The sequence below is a fragment of the Pleuronectes platessa genome, chromosome 22 (genome assembly GCF_947347685.1).
Source record: "Pleuronectes platessa chromosome 22, fPlePla1.1, whole genome shotgun sequence".
NCBI lineage: Eukaryota > Metazoa > Chordata > Actinopteri > Pleuronectiformes > Pleuronectidae > Pleuronectes > Pleuronectes platessa.
In genome coordinates this window covers 1814037-1823616 of record NC_070647.1, presented here as the reverse complement: position 1 = coordinate 1823616, position 9580 = coordinate 1814037, and positions in this window count along the sequence as shown.

Genomic DNA, 9580 nt, shown 5'->3' with positions numbered 1-9580 from the left:
TAAATCCCAACGTTTGCGTAGGATTCTTAAAGTGGGCTATGTTTGTTTAATGCATGGTATTTTAACTTTGTTGAATTGGGTCTGGAGCCTTTAACTTCTCCCTTTTTAATCTGTTATTTGTAACAAGTCCAGGCCAGTACTTCAACCGTTGCACATGATCCAGTGCTGTTTGATCAGTCTTTTAAAATAATTTGCACGTATTAAATAAATTGTATATTTCTGAAATCACAGCCTCCCGTCGTGTTTATTCTGGATATGTGTGGTGAACCCAATTGACATTCAACTGTCACCCTAAACCAGGGGTCAGCAATTTGCGGCTCCGGAGCCGCATGCGGCTCTTCAGCCCCTCTTTCCAAATAATATCTCAGAGTGGAGGCAAGGATCCACTGATGTGAGGGAATCGGTCCGATGCTCTAAATGGATAAATACTGCCGTGACACCGATGCGGGTTCTGCACGATGTGTGCATGCGAATGGAAGGATGAGGAGGAAGCGAGGGTTCAGCAATTCCTGATCTCACACATTGTGTTATCCACAGCAGCAGTGGCAGAGTATCAGTGTATTTTCTTTATTAGTGACATCACTGCTGTCCCATAAAGTCGCTCTTCACCTCCACCTCACTAACAAACACCTCGATGTCGGTGTCAGAGAGTTTCACTTCCTCTTCACATCGCTTGATGCCGTGCCTCCTTCAGGACTCACGGTGGAAACCCATTGGTCAGTTTCATAATTTAATATTCGAACTATAACCGCCAGGTATGCCAGCTTTGCACACCACTCATCAGCGCTCATGTCCGCTGGTGGGAGTGTGCTCACCCGTGTGTGTGCGCAATGGGATGGAACTCCGCCGTGCGCGATACAGAAAGCAGAGGAGAAATCTAAAAGAGTGTCCATGTGGCGGGGGGGCGTGGCCGTGGCGAAAAAAATTAAAAGAGGGGGTACGTGCGCCGGAGCGTCCTCCTGACCTCTTGTCCAGTCGTGCGATAGACCCACACTGCCTTTGCGATGGACCGGTAGATCTCTCCCGGCACACTGGTTGAAAATTACTGATTTAAGATTTGCGCCGCCCGCCGGCACAGTTTTTTTATTAATTTAAATCAAATAAAATGTTTACTTTTTATTTAGGATGTGCACCTCCCGCAGGATGTGAGCCGCAGTTTGTGCGCCGCAGGATGGGAGCGCCCATATTTTTTTATTAATTTGATTTAATTTAATTTTTAAAAAAAATATTTAGGATGTGCGCCTCCCGCAGGATATGCGCCGCAAGATATGCGCGCCCATTTTTTTTTTATTAATTTGATTTAATTTGATTTAAAAAAAAAAAAGTTTTATAATTAAATATGTTTTTTATTTATGTGCGCCTCCCGCAGGATGTGCGCCGCAGGATATGCGCCGCAGGATGTGTGCCACAGGATGTGCGCCGTAGGATGTGAGCTGCAGGATGTGCCGGCGAAGTTTTTTTATTAATTTGATTTAATAAAAAAAAAATTTTTATAATTAAATATGTTTTTTATTTATGTGCGCCGGCCGCAGGATGTGCAGAGCACCCCGGCGCAGAGCCGGGGTGCATGAAGACACTTCAGCGAGGGTTCAGCAATTTCTGATCTCACACATTGTGTTATCCACAGCAGCAGTGGCAGAGTATCAGTGTATTTTCTTTATTAGTGACATCACTGCTGTCCCATAAAGTCGCTCTTCACCTCCACCTCACTAACAAACACCTCGATGTCGGTGTCAGAGAGTTTCACTTCCTCTTCACATCGCTTGATGCCGTGCCTCCTTCAGGACTCACGGTGGAAACCCATTGGTCAGCTTCATAATTTAATATTCGAACTATAACAGCCAGGTATGCCAGCTTTGCACACCACTCATCAGCGCTCATGTCCGCTGGTGGGAGTGTGCTGACCTGTGTGTGTGCGCATCGGGATGGAACTCCGCCGTGCGCGATACAGAAAGCAGAGGAGAAATCTAAACGCGTGTCCATGTGGCGGGGGGCGTGACCGTGGCGAAAAAAATTAAAAGAGGGGGTACGTGCACCGGACCGTCCTCCTGACCTCTTGTCAAGTCGTGCGATCGACCCACACTGCCTTTGCGATGGACCGGTAGATCTCTCGCGGCACACTGGTTGAAAATTACTGATTTAAGATGCGTGCCGCCCGCCGGCCCAGTTTTTTTATTAATTTAAATCAAATAAAATGTTTACTTTTTTATTTAGGATGTGCACCTCCCGCAGGATGTGAGCCGCCCGCAGGATGTGTGCCGCAGGATGTGAGCCGCAGTTTGTGCGCCGCAGGATGGGAGCGCCCATTATTTTTTATTAATTTGATTTAATTTAATTTAAAAAAAAATGATTTAGTATGTGTGCCTCCAGCAGGATGTGGGCCGCAGGATATGCGCCGCAGGATGTGCGTGGTAGGATGTGCGCCGCCGGATGTGCCTGCGCAGTTTTTTTATTAATTTGATTTAATAAAAAAAAAAGTTTTATAATTAAATATGTTTTTTATTTATGTGCGCCGGCCGCAGGATGTGCAGAGCACCCCGGCGCAGAGCCGGGGTGCATGAAGACACTTCAGCGAGGGTTCAGCAATTTCTGATCTCACACATTGTGTTATCCACAGCAGCAGTGGCAGAGCCCTGCGCGCGCTCTTCGCTGAACCCTCGCTTCCTCCTCATCCATCCATTTGCATGCACACATCGTGCAGAACCCCGCACCGGTGTCACAGCAGTATTTATCCATTTAGAGCATCGGACCGATTCCCTCACATCAGTGGATCCTTGCCTCCACTCTTGGATATTATTTGGAAAGTTTCTTAATTTTTATGTAAGTGATCTCCTGTGCGCTCTGTGCTCTGCAAGCTCTGCGCTCTCTGTGCGCTCTGCTCTCTGAGCTCTGCGCACTGTGAACGCTCTGCGCTCCCTGCGCTCTGGGTCGCTATGTGAGCCTGATGGCTCAGTCACGTTCACTGCAGTGAATTATTGATACACGCACAGTGTTAGAAGATATTACTAAAAACTGTTAATGACTTGGCTCCGTAACTCTGCGGTTAAATCTAATCTGAACGTAATTTGCTGTCAGTTGTTTCATATATTTTTTTATTAAAAGGCTCGTGGGGAACAGATATGTTGCGCGAGCAAAACTGATCTGTTGGTTTTAATGTAAATGATGAAGTGGATCAATAATCTGGCTTCAGTTCACCACCTCAAGTCTGCGTGCCCACTTTCCCGTCTCCAAAACATTTTTACGCATGGGTCACAGTTTGCGTGGAAATACGCAAATTCTCCCGTCAACTTTGTTTTGATAAATCCCAACGTTTGCGTAGGATTCTTAAAGTGGGCTATGTTTGTTTAATGCATGGTATTTTAACTTTGTTGAATTGGGTCTGGAGCCTTTAACTTCTCCCTTTTTAATCTGTTATTTGTAACAAGTCCAGGCCAGTACTTCAACCGTTGCACATGATCCAGTGCTGTTTGATCAGTCTTTTAAAATAATTTGCACGTATTAAATAAATTGTATATTTCTGAAATCACAGCCTCCCGTCCTGTTTATTCTGGATATGTGTGGTGAACCCAATTGACATTCAACTGTCACCCTAAACCAGGGGTCAGCAATTTGCGGCTCCGGAGCCGCATGCGGCTCTTCAGCCCCTCTTTCCAAATAATATCTCAGAGTGGAGGCAAGGATCCACTGATGTGAGGGAATCGGTCCGATGCTCTAAATGGATAAATACTGCCGTGACACCGATGCGGGTTCTGCACGATGTGTGCATGCGAATGGAAGGATGAGGAGGAAGCGAGGGTTCAACAATTCCTGATCTCACACATTGTGTTATCCACAGCAGCAGTGGCAGAGTATCAGTGTATTTTCTTTATTAGTGACATCACTGCTGTCCCATAAAGTCGCTCTTCACCTCCACCTCACTAACAAACACCTCGATGTCGGTGTCAGAGAGTTTCACTTCCTCTTCACATCGCTTGATGCCGTGCCTCCTTCAGGACTCACGGTGGAAACCCATTGGTCAGTTTCATAATTTAATATTCGAACTATAACAGCCAGGTATGCCAGCTTTGCACACCACTCATCAGCGCTCATGTCCGCTGGTGGGAGTGTGCTCACCCGTGTGTGTGCGCAATGGGATGGAACTCCGCCGTGCGCGATACAGAAAGCAGAGGAGAAATCTAAACGAGTGTCCATGTGGCGGGGGGGCGTGGCCGTGGCGAAAAAAATTAAAAGAGGGGGTACGTGCGCCGGAGCGTCCTCCTGACCTCTTGTCCAGTCGTGCGATAGACCCACACTGCCTTTGCGATGGACCGGTAGATCTCTCCCGGCACACTGGTTGAAAATTACTGATTTAAGATTTGCGCCGCCCGCCGGCACAGTTTTTTTATTAATTTAAATCAAATAAAATGTTTACTTTTTATTTAGGATGTGCACCTCCCGCAGGATGTGAGCCGCAGTTTGTGCGCCGCAGGATGGGAGCGCCCATATTTTTTTATTAATTTGATTTAATTTAATTTTTTAAAAAAATATTTAGGATGTGCGCCTCCCGCAGGATATGCGCCGCAAGATATGCGCGCCCATTTTTTTTTTATTAATTTGATTTAATTTGATTTAAAAAAAAAAAAAGTTTTATAATTAAATATGTTTTTTATTTATGTGCGCCTCCCGCAGGATGTGCGCCGCAGGATATGCGCCGCAGGATGTGTGCCACAGGATGTGCGCCGTAGGATGTGAGCTGCAGGATGTGCCGGCGCAGTTTTTTTATTAATTTGATTTAATAAAAAAAAAAGTTTTATAATTAAATATGTTTTTTATTTATGTGCGCCGGCCGCAGGATGTGCAGAGCACCCCGGCGCAGAGCCGGGGGTCATGAAGACACTTCAGCGAGGGTTCAGCAATTTCTGATCTCACACATTGTGTTATCCACAGCAGCAGTGGCAGAGTATCAGTGTATTTTCTTTATTAGTGACATCACTGCTGTCCCATAAAGTCGCTCTTCACCTCCACCTCACTAACAAACACCTCGATGTCGGTGTCAGAGAGTTTCACTTCCTCTTCACATCGCTTGATGCCGTGCCTCCTTCAGGACTCACGGTGGAAACCCATTGGTCAGTTTCATAATTTAATATTCGAACTATAACAGCCAGGTATGCCAGCTTTGCACACCACTCATCAGCGCTCATGTCCGCTGGTGGGAGTGTGCTCACCCGTGTGTGTGCGCAATGGGATGGAACTCCGCCGTGCGCGATACAGAAAGCAGAGGAGAAATCTAAACGAGTGTCCATGTGGCGGGGGGGCGTGGCCGTGGCGAAAAAAATTAAAAGAGGGGGTACGTGCGCCGGAGCGTCCTCCTGACCTCTTGTCCAGTCGTGCGATAGACCCACACTGCCTTTGCGATGGACCGGTAGATCTCTCCCGGCACACTGGTTGAAAATTACTGATTTAAGATTTGCGCCGCCCGCCGGCACAGTTTTTTTATTAATTTAAATCAAATAAAATGTTTACTTTTTATTTAGGATGTGCACCTCCCGCAGGATGTGAGCCGCAGTTTGTGCGCCGCAGGATGGGAGCGCCCATATTTTTTTATTAATTTGATTTAATTTAATTTTTTAAAAAAATATTTAGGATGTGCGCCTCCCGCAGGATATGCGCCGCAAGATATGCGCGCCCATTTTTTTTTTATTAATTTGATTTAATTTGATTTAAAAAAAAAAAAAGTTTTATAATTAAATATGTTTTTTATTTATGTGCGCCTCCCGCAGGATGTGCGCCGCAGGATATGCGCCGCAGGATGTGTGCCACAGGATGTGCGCCGTAGGATGTGAGCTGCAGGATGTGCCGGCGCAGTTTTTTTATTAATTTGATTTAATAAAAAAAAAAGTTTTATAATTAAATATGTTTTTTATTTATGTGCGCCGGCCGCAGGATGTGCAGAGCACCCCGGCGCAGAGCCGGGGGTCATGAAGACACTTCAGCGAGGGTTCAGCAATTTCTGATCTCACACATTGTGTTATCCACAGCAGCAGTGGCAGAGTATCAGTGTATTTTCTTTATTAGTGACATCACTGCTGTCCCATAAAGTCGCTCTTCACCTCCACCTCACTAACAAACACCTCGATGTCGGTGTCAGAGAGTTTCACTTCCTCTTCACATCGCTTGATGCCGTGCCTCCTTCAGGACTCACGGTGGAAACCCATTGGTCAGTTTCATAATTTAATATTCGAACTATAACAGCCAGGTATGCCAGCTTTGCACACCACTCATCAGCGCTCATGTCCGCTGGTGGGAGTGTGCTCACCCGTGTGTGTGCGCAATGGGATGGAACTCCGCCGTGCGCGATACAGAAAGCAGAGGAGAAATCTAAACGAGTGTCCATGTGGCGGGGGGGCGTGGCCGTGGCGAAAAAAATTAAAAGAGGGGGTACGTGCGCCGGAGCGTCCTCCTGACCTCTTGTCCAGTCGTGCGATAGACCCACACTGCCTTTGCGATGGACCGGTAGATCTCTCCCGGCACACTGGTTGAAAATTACTGATTTAAGATTTGCGCCGCCCGCCGGCACAGTTTTTTTATTAATTTAAATCAAATAAAATGTTTACTTTTTATTTAGGATGTGCACCTCCCGCAGGATGTGAGCCGCAGTTTGTGCGCCGCAGGATGGGAGCGCCCATATTTTTTTATTAATTTGATTTAATTTAATTTTTTAAAAAAATATTTAGGATGTGCGCCTCCCGCAGGATATGCGCCGCAAGATATGCGCGCCCATTTTTTTTTTATTAATTTGATTTAATTTGATTTAAAAAAAAAAAAAGTTTTATAATTAAATATGTTTTTTATTTATGTGCGCCTCCCGCAGGATGTGCGCCGCAGGATATGCGCCGCAGGATGTGTGCCACAGGATGTGCGCCGTAGGATGTGAGCTGCAGGATGTGCCGGCGCAGTTTTTTTATTAATTTGATTTAATAAAAAAAAAAGTTTTATAATTAAATATGTTTTTTATTTATGTGCGCCGGCCGCAGGATGTGCAGAGCACCCCGGCGCAGAGCCGGGGTGCATGAAGACACTTCAGCGAGGGTTCAGCAATTTCTGATCTCACACATTGTGTTATCCACAGCAGCAGTGGCAGAGTATCAGTGTATTTTCTTTATTAGTGACATCACTGCTGTCCCATAAAGTCGCTCTTCACCTCCACCTCACTAACAAACACCTCGATGTCGGTGTCAGAGAGTTTCACTTCCTCTTCACATCGCTTGATGCCGTGCCTCCTTCAGGACTCACGGTGGAAACCCATTGGTCAGTTTCATAATTTAATATTCGAACTATAACAGCCAGGTATGCCAGCTTTGCACACCACTCATCAGCGCTCATGTCCGCTGGTGGGAGTGTGCTCACCCGTGTGTGTGCGCAATGGGATGGAACTCCGCCGTGCGCGATACAGAAAGCAGAGGAGAAATCTAAACGAGTGTCCATGTGGCGGGGGGGCGTGGCCGTGGCGAAAAAAATTAAAAGAGGGGGTACGTGCGCCGGAGCGTCCTCCTGACCTCTTTTCCAGTCGTGCGATAGACCCACACTGCCTTTGCGATGGACCGGTAGATCTCTCCCGGCACACTGGTTGAAAATTACTGATTTAAGATTTGCGCCGCCCGCCGGCACAGTTTTTTTATTAATTTAAATCAAATAAAATGTTTACTTTTTATTTAGGATGTGCACCTCCCGCAGGATGTGAGCCGCAGTTTGTGCGCCGCAGGATGGGAGCGCCCATATTTTTTTATTAATTTGATTTAATTTAATTTTTTTTAAAAATATTTAGGATGTGCGCCTCCCGCAGGATATGCGCCGCAAGATATGCGCGCCCATTTTTTTTTTATTAATTTGATTTAATTTGATTTAAAAAAAAAAAAGTTTTATAATTAAATATGTTTTTTTATTTATGTGCGCCTCCCGCAAGATGTGCGCCGCAGGATATGCGCCGCAGGATGTGTGCCACAGGATGTGCGCCGTAGGATGTGAGCTGCAGGATGTGCCGGCGCAGTTTTTTTATTAATTTGATTTAATAAAAAAAAAAGTTTTATAATTAAATATGTTTTTTATTTATGTGCGCCGGCCGCAGGATGTGCAGAGCACCCCGGCGCAGAGCCGGGGTGCATGAAGACACTTCAGCGAGGGTTCAGCAATTTCTGATCTCACACATTGTGTTATCCACAGCAGCAGTGGCAGAGCCCTGCGCGCGCTCTTCGCTGAACCCTCGCTTCCTCCTCATCCATCCATTTGCATGCACACATCGTGCAGAACCCCGCACCGGTGTCACAGCAGTATTTATCCATTTAGAGCGTCGGACCGATTCCCTCACATCAGTGGATCATTGCCTCCACTCTTGGATATTATTTGGAAAGTTTCTTAATTTTTATGTAAGTGATCTCCTGTGCGCTCTGTGCTCTGCAAGCTCTGCGCTCTCTTTGCGCTCTGCTCTCTGAGCTCTACGCACTCTGAACGCTCTGCGCTCCTTGCGCTCTGGGTCGCTCTGTGCGCCTGATGGCTCAGTCACGTTCACTGCAGTGAATTATTGATACACGCACAGTGTTAGAAGATATTATTAAAACCTGTTAATGACTCGGCTCCGTAACTCTGCGGTTAAATCTAATCTGAACTTAATTTGCTGTCAGTTGTTTCATATATTTTTTTATTAAAAGGCTCGTGGGGAACATATGTTGCGCGAGCAAAACTGATCTGTTGGTTTTAATGTAAATGATGAAGTGGATCAATAATCAGGCTTCAGTTCACCACCTCAAGTCTGCGTGCCCACTTTCCCGTCTCCAAAACATTTTTACGCATGGGTCACAGTTTGCGTGGAAATACGCAAATTCTCCCGTCAACTTTGTTTTGATAAATCCCAACGTTTGCGTAGGATTCTTAAAGTGGGCTATGTTTGTTTAATGCATGGTATTTTAACTTTGTTGAATTGGGTCTGGAGCCTTTAACTTCTCCCTTTTTAATCTGTTATTTGTAACAAGTCCAGGCCAGTACTTCAACCGTTGCACATGATCCAGTGCTGTTTGATCAGTCTTTTAAAATAATTTGCACGTATTAAATAAATTGTATATTTCTGAAATCACAGCCTCCCGTCGTGTTTATTCTGGATATGTGTGGTGAACCCAATTGACATTCAACTGTCACCCTAAACCAGGGGTCAGCAATTTGCAGCTCCGGAGCCGCATGCGGCTCTTCAGCCCCTCTTTCCAAATAATATCTCAGAGTGGAGGCAAGGATCCACTGATGTGAGGGAATCGGTCCGATGCTCTAAATGGATAAATACTGCCGTGACACCGATGCGGGTTCTGCACGATGTGTGCATGCGAATGGAAGGATGAGGAGGATGCGAGGGTTCAGCAATTCCTGATCTCACACATTGTGTTATCCACAGCAGCAGTGGCAGAGTATCAGTTTATTTTCTTTATTAGTGACATCACTGCTGTCCCATAAAGTCGCTCTTCACCTCCACCTCACTAACAAACACCTCGATGTCGGTGTCAGAGAGTTTCACTTCCTCTTCACATCGCTTGATGCCGTGCCTCCTTCAGGACTCACG